The 15,518-nt window shown below is 36.5% G+C and overlaps 1 pseudogene; it reads right to left on the bottom strand.

Annotated features, from left to right (window-relative positions):
* Nucleotides 1-1,845: 1,845 nt before the first annotated feature.
* On the bottom strand, nt 1,846-14,317 carry LOC132130443 (outer dense fiber protein 2-like; annotated as a pseudogene).
* Between the last annotated feature and the right edge of the window lie 1,201 nt (nt 14,318-15,518).

The raw sequence follows: 15,518 nt of genomic DNA, 5'->3' as shown, positions 1-15,518 counted from the left end.
TCTATGTTGAAATATATTATTATACCAGTATATTTATTTATATTTCTGTATATAACATAAATATATGATTTTGCAATTTGCTGCTGAAAGTAATTTAATTTCAATTTAATTTGGTGAATTTCCTGACTGTAATGAATATAATTAATTATGTTTCTGTTAAATTCCTGGCAGTACTCCTGGTCTGGAAAACACTGCCATAATAAATCTGTCTGGCAGGATTTCTGCTGTGTCACAGGGTCTTGGCACATCCAGATCCAGATGATTTTTGTAATAATATATTGTAATAATAATTTGTAATAATAAAAAAAAAAGACCAACTGAAGCAGTTTCTGAGTCAAACCCGTTATCTGTGCATGCAGAACTGAGGGCAGATATAATCTGACTGACATTTTCTTTCCTGACTAAAGCACAATGTTCAGATAGAACCACATGGAAGAGAGGATTAAAGTTTTTTTTTTTTTTTTGTAAATATAATAATCTTCAAGTAGAGAAAAATAAATATCATAAAGAGAGAGCAGAGTGCTTTTGATTGTAAACCGAAATAATAATGAAAAGCAATAAATAGAACGGCCCCCTAATGAAGCATCGCCATTATATATTAGCTAAGAGTAGAGGTTTTAATTATTAATGTTTTTTTCTAGCTGCTGCAAAGAAAAGCCCATCCTATAACCATTCATTACTCGTCTTTGAACTTTGGTTAACGGCTGTAAAAACGAAGCTAAAGAGATGCAATCGTGTGATTTCTTCTGATACGGCCCTGCCTTCTGTACATTTATCCATACAGAACCTTTAAGTGTTTTAACGATCAAGTAAACAACTATATTTTCAGAATAAGTTTCTAAAGGACCCTGAAAATCACCCTCCTAAAACTAATCATTTCGACTGAAACACATTTTGATACTGAATATTAAATGGAGAATTGGCTTTTCTTTGCACTCTGAAGCACACAGCAGTTTTCAAAATACTTTAATACATTTAAGTACCAGTACATATTATACACCTATGTATACAAAATATTATTACCAATTAAAATGTACATTACTATTTGGATAGTTCACATCACAGGTCATGAGATAAATAAAAGACAAAAAGTGCAAGTATAACTTTGATTACAGTAATGTAAATGTATAGCACCAACAGACATTATTGGAATCTGTGCTCTCAGCCTACTGACGACTACATCATAACATCAATCATGACTAAAATACGCTTTCTGCATTGTTATAATGAATAAATATTCACACAATTGCCCTGCTGTAATTAAAAACAACTTGGGCTGAAAAAGAAAATAATAAATCCTGAGTTTGTAGTCATTTTGTCTCTTAAGACCAACTCAAATACTAAACTAATCCAAATTTAAGCAGGTGATTGTGATGTTTTAAATGGAATTTTATGGATATAAGAGATTAATTGTGATTACAAACTCTTACCGTGCTTCATACAGCCATCATCATACTGTATATACTGACATTATTTAAACTGACAGCATTTAGATAGCACAGTGTCACAGTATACTGTCACTAAAAAGTAAACTATGTTTTGAAACCAGATACAAGCAAAAGCTTGGTTTGCAAAAAAAGGTTTGCAAGAAGATAATATCTTGAATTCTCAATATGAGAATTTGTCTATAAGACCACAATTCTCATTCTAGGATGGATATGTAATACTAAAAAGAGATTTTTCTTGGTACTTACCAGTAGCACATACAATGACCATGTCAAATGAATAATCCTTCAAGAGTAAAGTACAAAGCACAGCAAGGTCAAGAGGTCATCATTGGTGACGATTAGAATAATACATTTCAATCCATGTAAAGGAATTCCTAAATTACACCTGAAAGAGTTTTCAGATTGGTGAAGGCGTGCGGAATGAGGACTCAGTGAGAGCAGGATCTCCAAACACATTGACATAAGAAGATTTTAGGAATTGGACATAGTTCTGGAGGCTGCGGTTTGTGCTGTCGGACTTCTCCAGTCTGTCCGTGACATCTTGTAAACGGCTCTGGTACCTCCATTCAGCCTGTAATAACGTTTATGGATGTTGTGACAAAAATATCTGACAGAAATTCACCTATAGACAAATTTCACTGACCTTCTCTTTGGCTCGTCGTAACTGGTTCAGTTTAGTTGTTGTTCTGCTCAGTTGAGTCTCTAGTTCGACAATTTTGGACTGTGTAACACGCTCTTTAGAGGCTGCCTGCTCCCTGGTCTGTGTAACCTGTCAACAGGGAATCTTCGAAGAAAACAAGCAATAGTTTTGTGAGATGAAAATGTAGATTATGGAATCCAGGAGTTTATAAGGATGTAGTGGGACAGACCTGCCGATGTGCATCGTCCAGGGCCTCCTCCAGCAGTCGAGTCAGAATACTGCACTCCCGGGACTTTTCTTCCAGATGCACCTGGTTGCTATGAATTGTTTCTTCACGTTTCGTAATAACCTGGATGAGTTCTCGGTTTTTGGAGCTAGCCTCCTCTAGCTTCCTGTTGACAACAGAGGATAGAGCATGTTAAAATTAAACCCCAAAATAAAAACACTGTCATTTACTCACCCTCACATCATTCCAAACATCCATGATTATTTTAAGCAATGCATACACTATTTAATGCCACGAATTTATGAATTCTGCTCTGATTTAAGATGCTTCTAAGCACAAACCCGGTGTTAAAAGAATGTTCAGAAATTCATACGGTTTTGGAACGACATGAGAAAATTTTGACAATTTTCTTTTTTGGGTGAACTATCCCTTTAAATTCATTTAAACGAATGAAAGAAAGTTCATGAGGGATAAAAGGACAAAGTGACAGACCAATCAAGGCCCTCTACTTTGCGATGAAGCTGCTTGTTTTCTTCCTGCAGACAGATGTTCTTGTGTTTCAACATTTCCGCAAGACTTTCCTGTTGCTCCACCTAAACACAGTGCATCAGAACAAATTCTATCAATAAAAACAACTTATGTATTAATAGAGATCAGTAAAAATAAATGGGCTTTTACGGTTTGTGTTTGCTGTTGTTTTAATTTGAAAATACAATAAAATCTAAAATTAACTCCTCTCATGTAAGCTAAGGTTTCTTGCAACAGAAACTTCATCAATTAGATTTACACAGTTATTTTTCACCATCTGCTTTAACACAGACCCTTAGAATCAAACAGGCTCCTCTTCTTAAGTTACCTTTAATAATGTACATTTTACAGTCTCTGTTAAGAATTGCTAACCTATTTGCATATGAAATAAGAAACAACGGCCCTGCCAAGTTGCTGAATAGACATTGATATGGTAAATGAAGACAGTCACATGCTCATAGTAGTGTTGTTAACACTATGAAGAGCTTTAGTAGCTTTTCTGTTAAGACATTTTTGTTGCACCACCAACAATGTTTTTTCCAGTTTTTCTTCAGGAATTAATTGGCTGTTTTCTAGAATTAAATGCACACCGTTTTTAGGGACTTTATACTTTATTTATCAAACACACCTTGATGCGTAGCTCTGCGAGGGAGGTGCCAAACTCTGTGTTTCTTCTCTCTCGTGAGCGCTCTTTCTCGTGAGTTTCCTGTAACTGGAGTTCAGCATGTCTCAGAGCTTCAGGAAGTGGCTCCAGCTCTGCCAAATGACCTTGAAGCTGCTTCCTGACCTTCTGGATCTCCTGGTCCAGCTCATCTCTTACAGCCTGGGCTTCAGTTTCAGCCACCTGCAGATGTGCAGAGTACTCATCTGCTTAGCACGGGTCTTCTGAACCTATGAATTCAAAGAAACAGAGCAGAGTTTAAAGATAGCCACCAACATTTTTTATATATATTGTATAATAATTATATAACTATAATCCCAAAACGTACATGTGATGAGAACTAAACTATTTTATGCCAAAATTTGGATATACAAAATTGGTCAAAACTCTGGCCCAGTGTAAATAATACAATGTGAAATATATATATATTAAATATATATATAAATATATATTTAAATAAGTGTTTTCTATTTTAATATAGTTTAAAATGTAATTTATTCCTGTGATGCAAAGCTGAATTTCAGCACCCATTTCTTCAGTCCTCGGTGTCACATGATCCCTCAGGAATCATTCTATGCTGCTAATTTGGCAAACTTGGCTTATAATTATTAATGTTGAATATATTACATTTCAAAAATATTTCACATTACTACTTTTATTATTATTATTTTTAATCAAATAAATACTCTTGGTGAGCATATAAGAGACTTCTTTCAAAAACATTATAAAAAAATCGTAATAAAGAGTTGTATCTGGAATTCATAATCTTAATCAATGAGTAAATTAAGAATATGATAATCACACCTGGGCTTTATAGCTGTCCACCAAGCTCTCATACTGTTTTACTGAAACTTTGACCTGCTGGACCTCAGACTGGGACAAAGTTAACTTCTCTTCCAAGGCAGACAAAGTGGCCTGTACAAGCACAACAAATCAGCTTTCATTTGTTTTCATTTATCATATTTTAATATATAGGCATAAGGACCACTGAGGGATTATGGATAAAATGAGCACAAATGGGAGATTTGGACAGTACAGCTGCAAACGTACAAACCTTAAGACTCTGGTTCTCTAGGTGTATAGTAGTGCTCTCTGTCCTGAGCTCATGAAGGCGATCTAAAAGGCCATCTCTCTCTGTTCGGGCTTTCTCTACCTGCCCATGCAACTGTTCCGTAAAGTCTGTAATACGGCTTAAAAAAAACACAAAAATGGTTTGCATGGCTTTCTGGGAGGCTCTCTAGGTTAATATTTAGTCAGAATTATGATTTTTATCATCATACAAATCATAATTTGGGAAGTCGTGGCCTAATGGTTAGAGAGTCGGACTCCCAATCGAAAGGTTGTGAGTTCGAGTCCCGGGCCGGCAGGAATTGTGGGTGGGGGGAGTGCATGTACAGTTCTCTCTCCACCCTCAATACCACGATTTAGGTGCCCTTGAGCAAGGCATCGAACCCCCAACTGCTCCCTGGGCGCCGCAGCATAAATGGCTGCCCACTGCTACGGGTGTGCTCACAGTGTGTGTGTGTGTTCACTGCTCTGTGTGTGTGCACTTCGGATGGGTTAAATGCAGAGCACAAATTCTGAGTATGGGTCACCATACTTGGCTGAATGTCACGTCACTATAAATGACACAAATCACTGCTGACCTGTTCAACAATGTGATCTCCATCTCTAGCTGTCCTTTTTCCTTCAGCACTTTTTCGTGGAGACTGCTCCAGTTCTCTGCGGCTGACACAGCATCTGCCAACTGTGCTTCCTGTGAAGCTAACGTTACCTTTTTATATCATATACTGTCATAGAAAAATGACAAAAAATCTTGTGAATTTCCAACCCGAATTCCGGAAAAGTTGGGACGTTTTTTAAATTTTAATAAAATGAAAACTAAAGGAATTTCAAATCACATGAGCCAATATTTTATTCACAATAGAACATAGATAACATAGCAAATGTTTAAACTGAGAAATTTGACACTTTTATCCACTTAATTAGCTCATTTAAAATTTAATGCCTGCTACAGGTCTCAAAAAAGTTGGCACGGGGGCAACAAATGGCTAAAAAAGCAAGCAGTTTTGAAAAGATTCAGCTGGGAGAACATCTAGTGATTAATTAAGTTAATTGATATCAGGTCTGTAACATGATTAGCTATAAAAGCTTTGTCTTAGAGAAGCAGAGTCTCTCAGAAGTAAAGATGGACAGAGGCTCTCCAATCTGTGAAAGACTGCGTAAAAAAATTGTGGAAAACTTTAAAAACAATGTTCCTCAACGTCAAATTGCAAAGGCTTTGCAAATCTCATCATCTACAGTGCATAACATCATCAAAAGATTCAGAGAAACTGGAGAAATCTCTGTGCGTAAGGGACAAGGCCGGAGACCTTTATTGGATGCCCGTGGTCTTCGGGCTCTCAGACGACACTGCATCACTCATCGGCATGATTGTGTCAATGACATTACTAAATGGGCCCAGGAATACTTTCAGAAACCACTGTCGGTAAACACAATCCGCCGTGCCATCAGCAGATGCCAACTAAAGCTCGATCATGCAAAAAGGAAGCCATATGTGAACATGGTCCAGAAGCGCCGTCGTGTCCTGTGGGCCAAGGCTCATTTAAAATGGACTATTTCAAAGTGGAATAGTGTTTTATGGTCAGACGAGTCCAAATTTGACATTCTTGTTGGAAATCACGGACGCCGTGTCCTCCGGGCTAAAGAGGAGGGAGACCTTCCAGCATGTTATCAGCGTTCAGTTCAAAAGCCAGCATCTCTGATGGTATGGGGGTGCATAAGTGCATACGGTATGGGCAGCTTGCATGTTTTGGAAGGCTCTGTGAATGCTGAAAGGTATATAAAGGTTTTAGAGCAACATATGCTTCCCTCCAAACAACGTCTATTTCAGGGAAGGCCTTGTTTATTTCAGCAGGACAATGCAAAACCACATACTGCAGCTATAACAACAGCATGGCTTCGTCGTAGAAGAGTCCGGGTGCTAACCTGGCGCATCATTAAACGAAAAATACGTCAAAGACGACCACGAACTCTTCAGCAGCTGGAAATCTATATAAGGCAAGAATGGGACCAAATTCCAACAGCAAAACTCCAGCAACTCATAGCCTCAATGCCCAGACGTCTTCAAACTGTTTTGAAAAGAAAAGGAGATGCTACACCATGGTAAACATGCCCCGTCCCAACTATTTTGAGACCTGTAGCAGAAATCAAAATTGAAATGAGCTCATTTTGTGCATAAAATTGTAAACTTTCTCAGTTTAAACATTTGCTATGTTATCTATGTTCTATTGTGAATAAAATATTGGCTCATGTGATTTGAAAGTCTTTTAGTTTTCATTTTATTAAAATTTAAAAAACGTCCCAACTTTTCCGGAATTCGGGTTGTCTAAGTGAAAACTATATTATTATGAAATATTACATTTTAAAATAAAATAATATTTTATATTATTAGTGGTAAAAACAGCTGAGCTGCTTAATATTTTTGAGTAACCTGTGATTTTTTAAAACAATTTGTTGATTATTAGAAAGTGTAAAAAAGAAAATAAATTTTATTTAACCCTTTCATGCATGAATTATGATAACCTCAGTCAGGATTTTTTTCCTATGTTTTTTTATTGCTCTTAGGGCATGAAAAACAAGAATTGATTTTTATTTTATTTTTTTACAAATTTTTCAAAGAGATCTTCAGATGTCCACTTGAGTGGACAGCATGCGGTTGGTTTAAACTGAAGATATACTGTATTAAATATAAGACAATAATCAAACAGATAAAGTATGTGAATTTAACAAACTAATCAATGCAATTATATCAAATAATGTGAAAACTATAAAATATATGCAAAAAATATAAATGCAAAATATTACAATGGCTTCATACAACTTCATACAAGTTGCACTTCGCGTATCTATGATATCAGAACATGAGGACGTGATTCCATCAGAATTTTCTACAGCCTGTCAAGGTACAACTGTAGAAACCACTCAGATGCTCCCTCCAGTGCACCAGAGTATGGAGATTTACCCTTATTAGCTGATAATTATGATTATGTTCAAGATGGACATGCACATTTCTATCATAGCCCTCCTCTGAGAAAAGCTAGCGATACGTTTTTTCAATCTCATCTGAAATGATCAGTGTTGGGGGTAACGCATTACAAGTAACATGCATAACCCATTCAGATTACTTTTTTGATGTTACAAGTAAAGTAATGTGTTACAAGTAACATTCATTACCTAATCAGATTACTTTTTGATCTAACAAGTAATTAACTACAAGTAATGTGCATTACCTAATCAGATTACTTTTTGATGTAACGAGTAAAGAAACGCATTACAAGTAACATGCATTACATAATTAGATTACTTTTTGATGTTATGAGAAAGGAAATGCATTACAAGTAACATGCATTATGTAATCAGATTACTTTTTGATGTTATGAGTAAAGAAACGCATTAAAAGTAACATGCATTACGTAATCAGATGATTTTTTGATGTTATTAGTAAAAAACGCATTACAATAACATGCATTATAAAATCAGATTACTTTTTGATCTAACAAGTAAAGTAATGCATTACAAGTGTCATACATTATGTAATCACATGACTTTTTTCGATGTCAATGAAAATTACATTCTAATAATACAAATACATTTATTTACAGTAGAAAAAGTCAATGCATATTAAGTTTTTAAGTTTTAAATTTCAAAAACAATATTCACATTATAATGATGAATTGTAACTGAAATATAGCCATTGCATGCATGACGTCCACTACAGTGGACATGTGATTAATCAGAGTTTTCTCTCAATCTAAAATCAAAACTTGGAAAATTTTACTGTGATATGACTCATTAGATATTGCTTTATGCTGCAATATTTTTTTTACCTACAAGAGTCTCCTAGGATAGAAGGAATGGGTGGATATTCTGGAGCAACTTGGCATGTCTGACTGACCCTTGGCCATCTTGGTTTGGAGGGGGAAAAAATCGAAACACAAAGGCTTGCCACTTGGTTGCAATTTATAGGATGATGCACCAGGGTCCAATGAAGAGATTGATGTGCAACTTTGCCATAAAAACCCGTGCAAATTCAAGAAAATGCTTTTTTAATAGCTGTCCACTGTAGTGACCACTATGCGTAAAAGGGTTAAAAAAAATAAATAAACATCTTTACAATCAATTTTGATCAATTTAATGCATTCTTGCCGAAAAGTATTGTGTAGAAAAAAAAAAAAAATCTTACCGTCCCCAAACTTTAACATTACTGTACATAGTAAGCCTTCCATTTCCAGAGTCATGAATGAACCAGAAATAATATCAGATGCAATTTGCTTTTTTTTTTTCAAAAGCATTTGGCTTGAAACATTTATTGTGGCAATTTGTTATTTTAAGAACCGGTTTAAGCAGTACACATTTAGCTCATTCAACTCACTATCTCCAGGAGCTGGGCACTGAGCTGTCCCACAGTGTCTTCAATGCACTGTGACCGCTGTTTCAGGACCTCCTTCTCAGCCTGCTGCGTGAGGCCTCGCAACTGAGTCTGCAGGTGTTCAACCTCCCCCTGCTGCTGGCTGATGGATCGCTCTAGATTCTGAACCAAATGGACAATTTCATACATTTAATATACCAAATATGCTTAATTATTTAAAGTTATTATTAAGTTAGATATTTTTGTAAAATAAACGCACAAAAAAAACAAAAAACGACATGTTGCTTCAATATAAAGAAGCTGTTAGCCACTGCTGTATGCATTACCCTGATCTGAACATTCAGACAGTTATTTTCTGCCTCTTTATTGCGTTGTTGACCCTGCAGATGTGCTCGAGTGGACTCCAAGAGTTTGGACAGTTCACTGGTGGTCTTTGCACTCTCCTGTTAAAATGAGAATTCATAAGGGTTCACAAATAATCGACTGTCATGTCTAAAAACCATGTTTAAAAATACAGTTTACCTTTTTCGCTTTCTAACAAGGAAGTTAGCTGGTGAAGCTTAACTAGAATACACTGGAAGACAGAAACGAGTTCATTGTTAAAACGAAGAAATCAAAAACACCTGTTTACAGCGTAACATGCTTTCCACCAACCAAATTTTCTGCTTCCAGATCAGAAAGTTTTTTCAGAAGCACATCTTTCTGCTCTAAAAGTCGTAGTGAGTCCATCTGTTAGAGAACAAAGTATTAAAGAAAAGCTTAATAATCTTTTACTGTTTTAAGTACAATAAAATTCCTAATAATATTCTGTGAATTTGTGAAGAGCAGCACCTCTCGACTATGCTGTTCTCTCAGAAGATGTCTGAGGGCTCTGTTAGTGCTCTCAAAAGTCTCCAGCTTCTGCTGCAAGAGCTCTTTCTGTTGGGCCAAGAGCATTGAATCTGATCCTGACATCTTTTTTTCCTGGACAAAGGTATAAAAAATATTTTTAATGCATATCGGTTTCTGGAGTGTAACGACTGGGTGAAGGAGTGGCAGGAAGCAAGTGCGGGGTTAAACACAGTTTAATGGAGACAATGATACAAGACAATACTGAGACACAAAGATGACGCTGAGAGGGGATACACAGTCCAGGTAAATGCTGATGGGTGAAGTATCCGGACGGCGGAGGTGAGTTGGCAGCAGGAGAGGGTGACACAGGAACTGTGGGGAAGCGAGCCGAAGGTAAGTGATGTTGCTTGGTGGTGGTATGCGTAGAGTGGACGGGGTTCCGGGGAGACACGGACATCCAACGCAGAAACACACAAGAAAGCAAACATAGGTCACAAACATGAAACAACGCTGTCACGAACACAAGACGCTAGACAAGCCAATATAAAGGGATGAGTAATGAGTGACAGCTGTTGCTGATGACAATTAACGGAGACGCCCACAAACTAATCAGTGCTGACGCTTAACACACAGACTTCACCCACAAAGTGCAAAACCCTGAGATCATGGTTTACCAACCGTGACATGGAGACAGGTTATGATAAACTGGTTTCAACATTTTAGAATCGTTTTGAAAGGTGTATTTTGCTCACACTCGCACTCCTGGACATATGGCTGACTGTTTCGTGGCGGGCCAACATCTGCTTTGCAGCTGCACTGCTGTCCATCTCTGCTTCCAGCAGCTTCCTGAGTAGAACATCTTTGTCTGGCTGCAAACTGTCCCTCTCTAATCTAAAAAAGAAAAAATGGTTTCAAATGTATTTGAAATGTGTATACATAGTACCAAAAATGCCATTGTTTTCATCATACCTCCCAAAATCATTCCCCTCCAGCAACATTTCCATTGACTCCCGTAGACCGGAGTTCTCCTGCTCTGTGGCCTCCAGCTCCCGGGTGATCTCTGCAAGCTCCTCCTCCTGCAGTGCGATGACACACTGTGATCAGGGGGGCAGGGTTTCATATTTTTTTGAAGTACCCCTGGGCGCCGCCATTGGCTAGTGGACCCCCACCTGCTGTTAGCATTGCATTTACTCCCATTCATTTTGGCGTCACTTTGACAGCGAATAATTTTACATCTGAGGCGTTTAAATACTCCATTTGTCCATTAATTATTTCTAAAAAAATATATAAAAGAAAATATATAAAAGGCTCCATTACCTTGTGTCTTACGTTATGGTCCCGTAGAAGCAGTTTTTTGTAAAAAATAGGCTAACGATTGCATCATAACCAGCGACTCTCTGTCGCACAGTAGATAAATTACCATATGGACAGGAGGAGAAGCTCGCAGGCAATCTTTTACTGTCTATGAGGCTATCGGGGGGACGTGGAGGCATAAAGTCAAGGGAGATAATTAATCAGAATACTTACCAAAATTTGCTCCTGTTCATGCTCGCCTTCTCTGCAATATTCGGTGGGTGATTCAGATTTCTCTTGGCACAGCGATTAGAAGACTTACAGGTTGCTCACGTGACATCTACGTCATCAAGCTCAGTTTGAGTCTGCGCAGTACAACCGACCCCCAGGAAGTGCGTGCTTCTAATTGACTTCATTTTTCTCTGTTGAATCCAATGGGGTCGCTGTGTCCATTTCTTTTACTGTCTATGACTGTGATGCGGTTAACCTCTCAGACTGACGCTCTAGAAGCTGCTCCTTCTTATGAAGCTCCACCTGCAAACACAAACATCACACACTTTTATTTGTTTCACATGTGTATTGCATTAACTGTACTATGACAAACTATTCAATCCGCTATTCACTATATATATATATATATATATATTAGGGGTGTCCCCGACTAAGTATTTTCATAGTCGAATCGGAATTTTTAAATCTTGCCGATATTCGACTGATAGTCGAATCATATGTTTGGGGGCGGGGCAAAATACATTAACAAGAGTCAAGTCAGACATTCGACTAACATAATTACTGATGTTAACACACAGGGAAAATGTGCAATGATGAACACCTTGCAGATATAAACTGGGTAAATAATGTTTTATGTTTTGATTAACAGATAGCTAACAATTAAACCTGATTTAACACGACGAAACCATAACAATTTTTCTTTTTTCACAATAGTGCTCTCATTATAATGTTAGCCTAAAACATTAGCAGTTAATGTTCTGCATTTCTGTTTTGAGCTGCGCGTGCTGAAGATGACCAGTAGAGTGACGCATTTGATAGTAAGTTTTTAATCAATGGGATTAAACTCATAATTTCATATAGAATACGCTTCATTATTTTTACATAACGTTAATATTAAGACTTATAGGCTATTTGTAAAAAGGGCCCGAATGCACATGAACATATCTGCGGGGCTCTGAATGCAAACTCCTTTTGTGGACGCGTTCTTCGCGAAACAATGTGCAGAAACACAGAAGCTAAACTCTAGCATTTTAGTATAATGGTCTTCTCATTATAATAGTATGTATATAACAGTCACAGTCATAGTTATTAATATTCTGCATTGTAGTTTGACCTGCTCGCACTGTGCGCTGAAGAGTTATCACTGTAGTACTACAATGAAGCGCTTGACTCAAAACCAAATGCATCTTATATCAGGTAAATAATATATCCATTATCCACGATATATATACACCGGCTGAAATGTTTTGAAATCACTTGTACCCTACCTGTTAAAAAAATCCAGTCTCTGCCTGTGTCAGTTTGAGTCTTGGTAAAGTTTTAAATCCCTGCTGCCAAGATGCTCCTCTTTCAGTCACGGATTATGGAAAGTGAAACATAAAACTATAGGGGTGGTTTAAAATATTCATTTGAAGCTTCCTTTTCCGGTAGTTCTATGTGAAATCAGACATTTGAGCTCCCCCATATAGTCAAAAGGGCATAATAACACCCCGCGAATATTCGACTGTTAGATTGGTAGTCGAATCAGGCTCCTCGAATCAAAGCATCGATTCGTCAACTATTCGGTTTTAGGCTAACATGATAATGAGAGCACTATTGTAAAAAAAAAAAAAAAAGTTTTATGGTTTCGTCTACGTTAAGTGTTAGCTATCTGTTAATCAAAACAAAATATTATTTACCCAGTTCATATCTGCAAGGTGTTCGTTACACATTTTCTCTGTGTGTTAACATCAGTAATTGTGTTAGTCGAATGTCTGACTTGACTCCTGTTAATGTATTTTGCCTCGCCCCCAAACATATGATTCAACTATCATTCGAATATTGGCAAGATTCGACTGAAAATCCTTAGTCGAGGACACCCCTAACATACACACACACACACACACATACACACACACACACACACACACATATAAATGTGTGCGTGAGAGAGAGCAAAATAATTATACTGTTATAATTTGGGGTCAGCAAGATTTATTTATGAAATTAACACATTTAATTTATTCAGCTTTGACATCACAGGAATAAATTACATCTTATACTACATTAAAATAGAAAACATTTTCTTAGTTTTAACGATATTTCACACTATTTTTGTTTTTACTGAATTTTTGATCAAATAAATGCAGGCTTGACTTTTATTAGAGACAAAACCATAAAAAAAAATTACAGACCCCAAATTGCACTATAGTGTATATATGTGTTTAAAAAACTTTGTTTCTAATTGCTGAATGAATTTTTCCAGGTATATAATTCTCTATTTTCATTGAAAGAAAAGAATGACAATAAAAATGACAAAAAAAATTCTCACCTCATTTTTCAGAGAGTTGACCTCTGTCACCAGGCTGTCGATCTTCCTCTCGTACTGATTGATGAGTCCATGCAGTGCCTCTTCTTCATCAGTGGAGAGATCTTCTATTTGGAGAGGAGACTGGGAGCATTCTGGTTCCTGTGGAGGTGTTATTTCCAGACGATGAGATGGACCCTAAAATATACATAAACATCATGATCTGAAATACACAATACTGATTACCTCTACAAAGGACTGCATAGTGTTTATTATTTTACATGAAATATGCACAAACACAAATGGGAATATTGTAATATTGCTAATTTGTAATATTTGACTGACCTCCCACTTAAATGGGGTCTCTCGTGTTGAGACCTTGCCAGGTGGGATCCATGGGACCCTCGTCTTCACCTTAGCAGTAGGATGCAAGCTACTTTTTGTTTTAACCTGGAACATAAAAGACATCAATGGTGAGATATGGATCTCATGGACCTTTGGAGTATTTTTAAGCAGCATTAAGAGAACTGAAACTGCACACCTCTGTAGACATTTCTTTATTATTTTGTAATAATCATTGTAAATATATATGCAAGGATATTTTGAACATGGGTGTCTATGCACTGACTGCAAGCTGATGTTATACCTGGACAGTGTCTTGGTAGTGCTGCATTTTGTGCTCTTCTTCACATGCACATGCAGAGGTGGGGAAGAAGAGTTTGTCGTTGATTTTCTCTGCATAAAAAAAGATAAATATCAATAAATGTGCCTATGTAAATTCATTTTTTCTAAACTGTCCAGATTGTAAATTGTTCAACTGACTGCACAATTAATATACACAATCTACATCAGTGATATAAATAAGTAGGTTGAATTCTATATTTATACTCTTAAAAATGACATGTCTGATTATCAAACAAATTTAAAATAACAAAATAAATAAAAAGGGTATATAAACACATTTTTAAATTGATGTATATCACTTCATTTATTTTGGTATTTTATGATAACATTAAAATTCATACAGTCACAACTTCACACTAACCACTCGAGTAAGGTACCAGTCTTTGTTTGTGGATCAGGGAACACATGTCTGAAGTATCATTTTACTGGTCACACATCCTCAGGTCATGTTTCAGAAGACAGTATACTCAAGGTAAACCGAGACCACCACAACAGACCCTCTTATAATCATGACTGACATCTGGCTTATATAAAGGTGACAACCAATTGAATATATGCAAGTTTATTCAATATATCCACCATTACATCATCAATGGATTCAGAAGTGAATGGAAGCCAAATATGACACTGAGCTAGAAGCTAACAGGCAATTAACCTGCTAAGGAAGCAAAAACTATCTTTAACGGTACATTAACACAAAAACGGCGAAAAATGAATGAAACAGATTCAAAAGGTTTCGGTGCTAGTTCCTATTCGTGATTGGAGGGATTTGCAGGTACGCTATCTATAGCAACGGCGGGCGTCCTTAGGAACCAAGCCTAACAAAGACCCAAGCTACATATGTTCTCAAGGATACAAACGAAGTCTAGAATCTCTGTTTAACGACATTCCATTGTATGGTTAGACCAGAAACTTCAAACAAGTTGCGAAGATGCTCTCTATTATTTTATTACAGAGTCTGTTGCACAAATTGGCTACAATAACATGTGAAAACGTGAAGAAGCCTAAAAACTGAGTTAGCTTTCAAAATAAAAGCGTTTCAACAAAATTCCTATATGCGAATAAATAATTATATCAAACATTTTAAATAAACACATGTACATTTTTTATAGTCACATTAAAAGAAATGTATTCTGTTTATGTTTAAACCAATTAATTGTAAAATAAAATGTATCAGTATATATCATTAAAACGTATCGAAATATTCATAAAATATTTATTTTGTTATTTTTCTTGTTATTATTATTATTGTTGTTTT

The sequence above is a fragment of the Carassius carassius genome, chromosome 47, assembly GCF_963082965.1.
Source record: "Carassius carassius chromosome 47, fCarCar2.1, whole genome shotgun sequence".
Lineage (NCBI taxonomy): Eukaryota > Metazoa > Chordata > Actinopteri > Cypriniformes > Cyprinidae > Carassius > Carassius carassius.
Note: the sequence above shows the minus strand (reverse complement) of the source record. Positions and strands in the feature narration are given on the sequence as shown.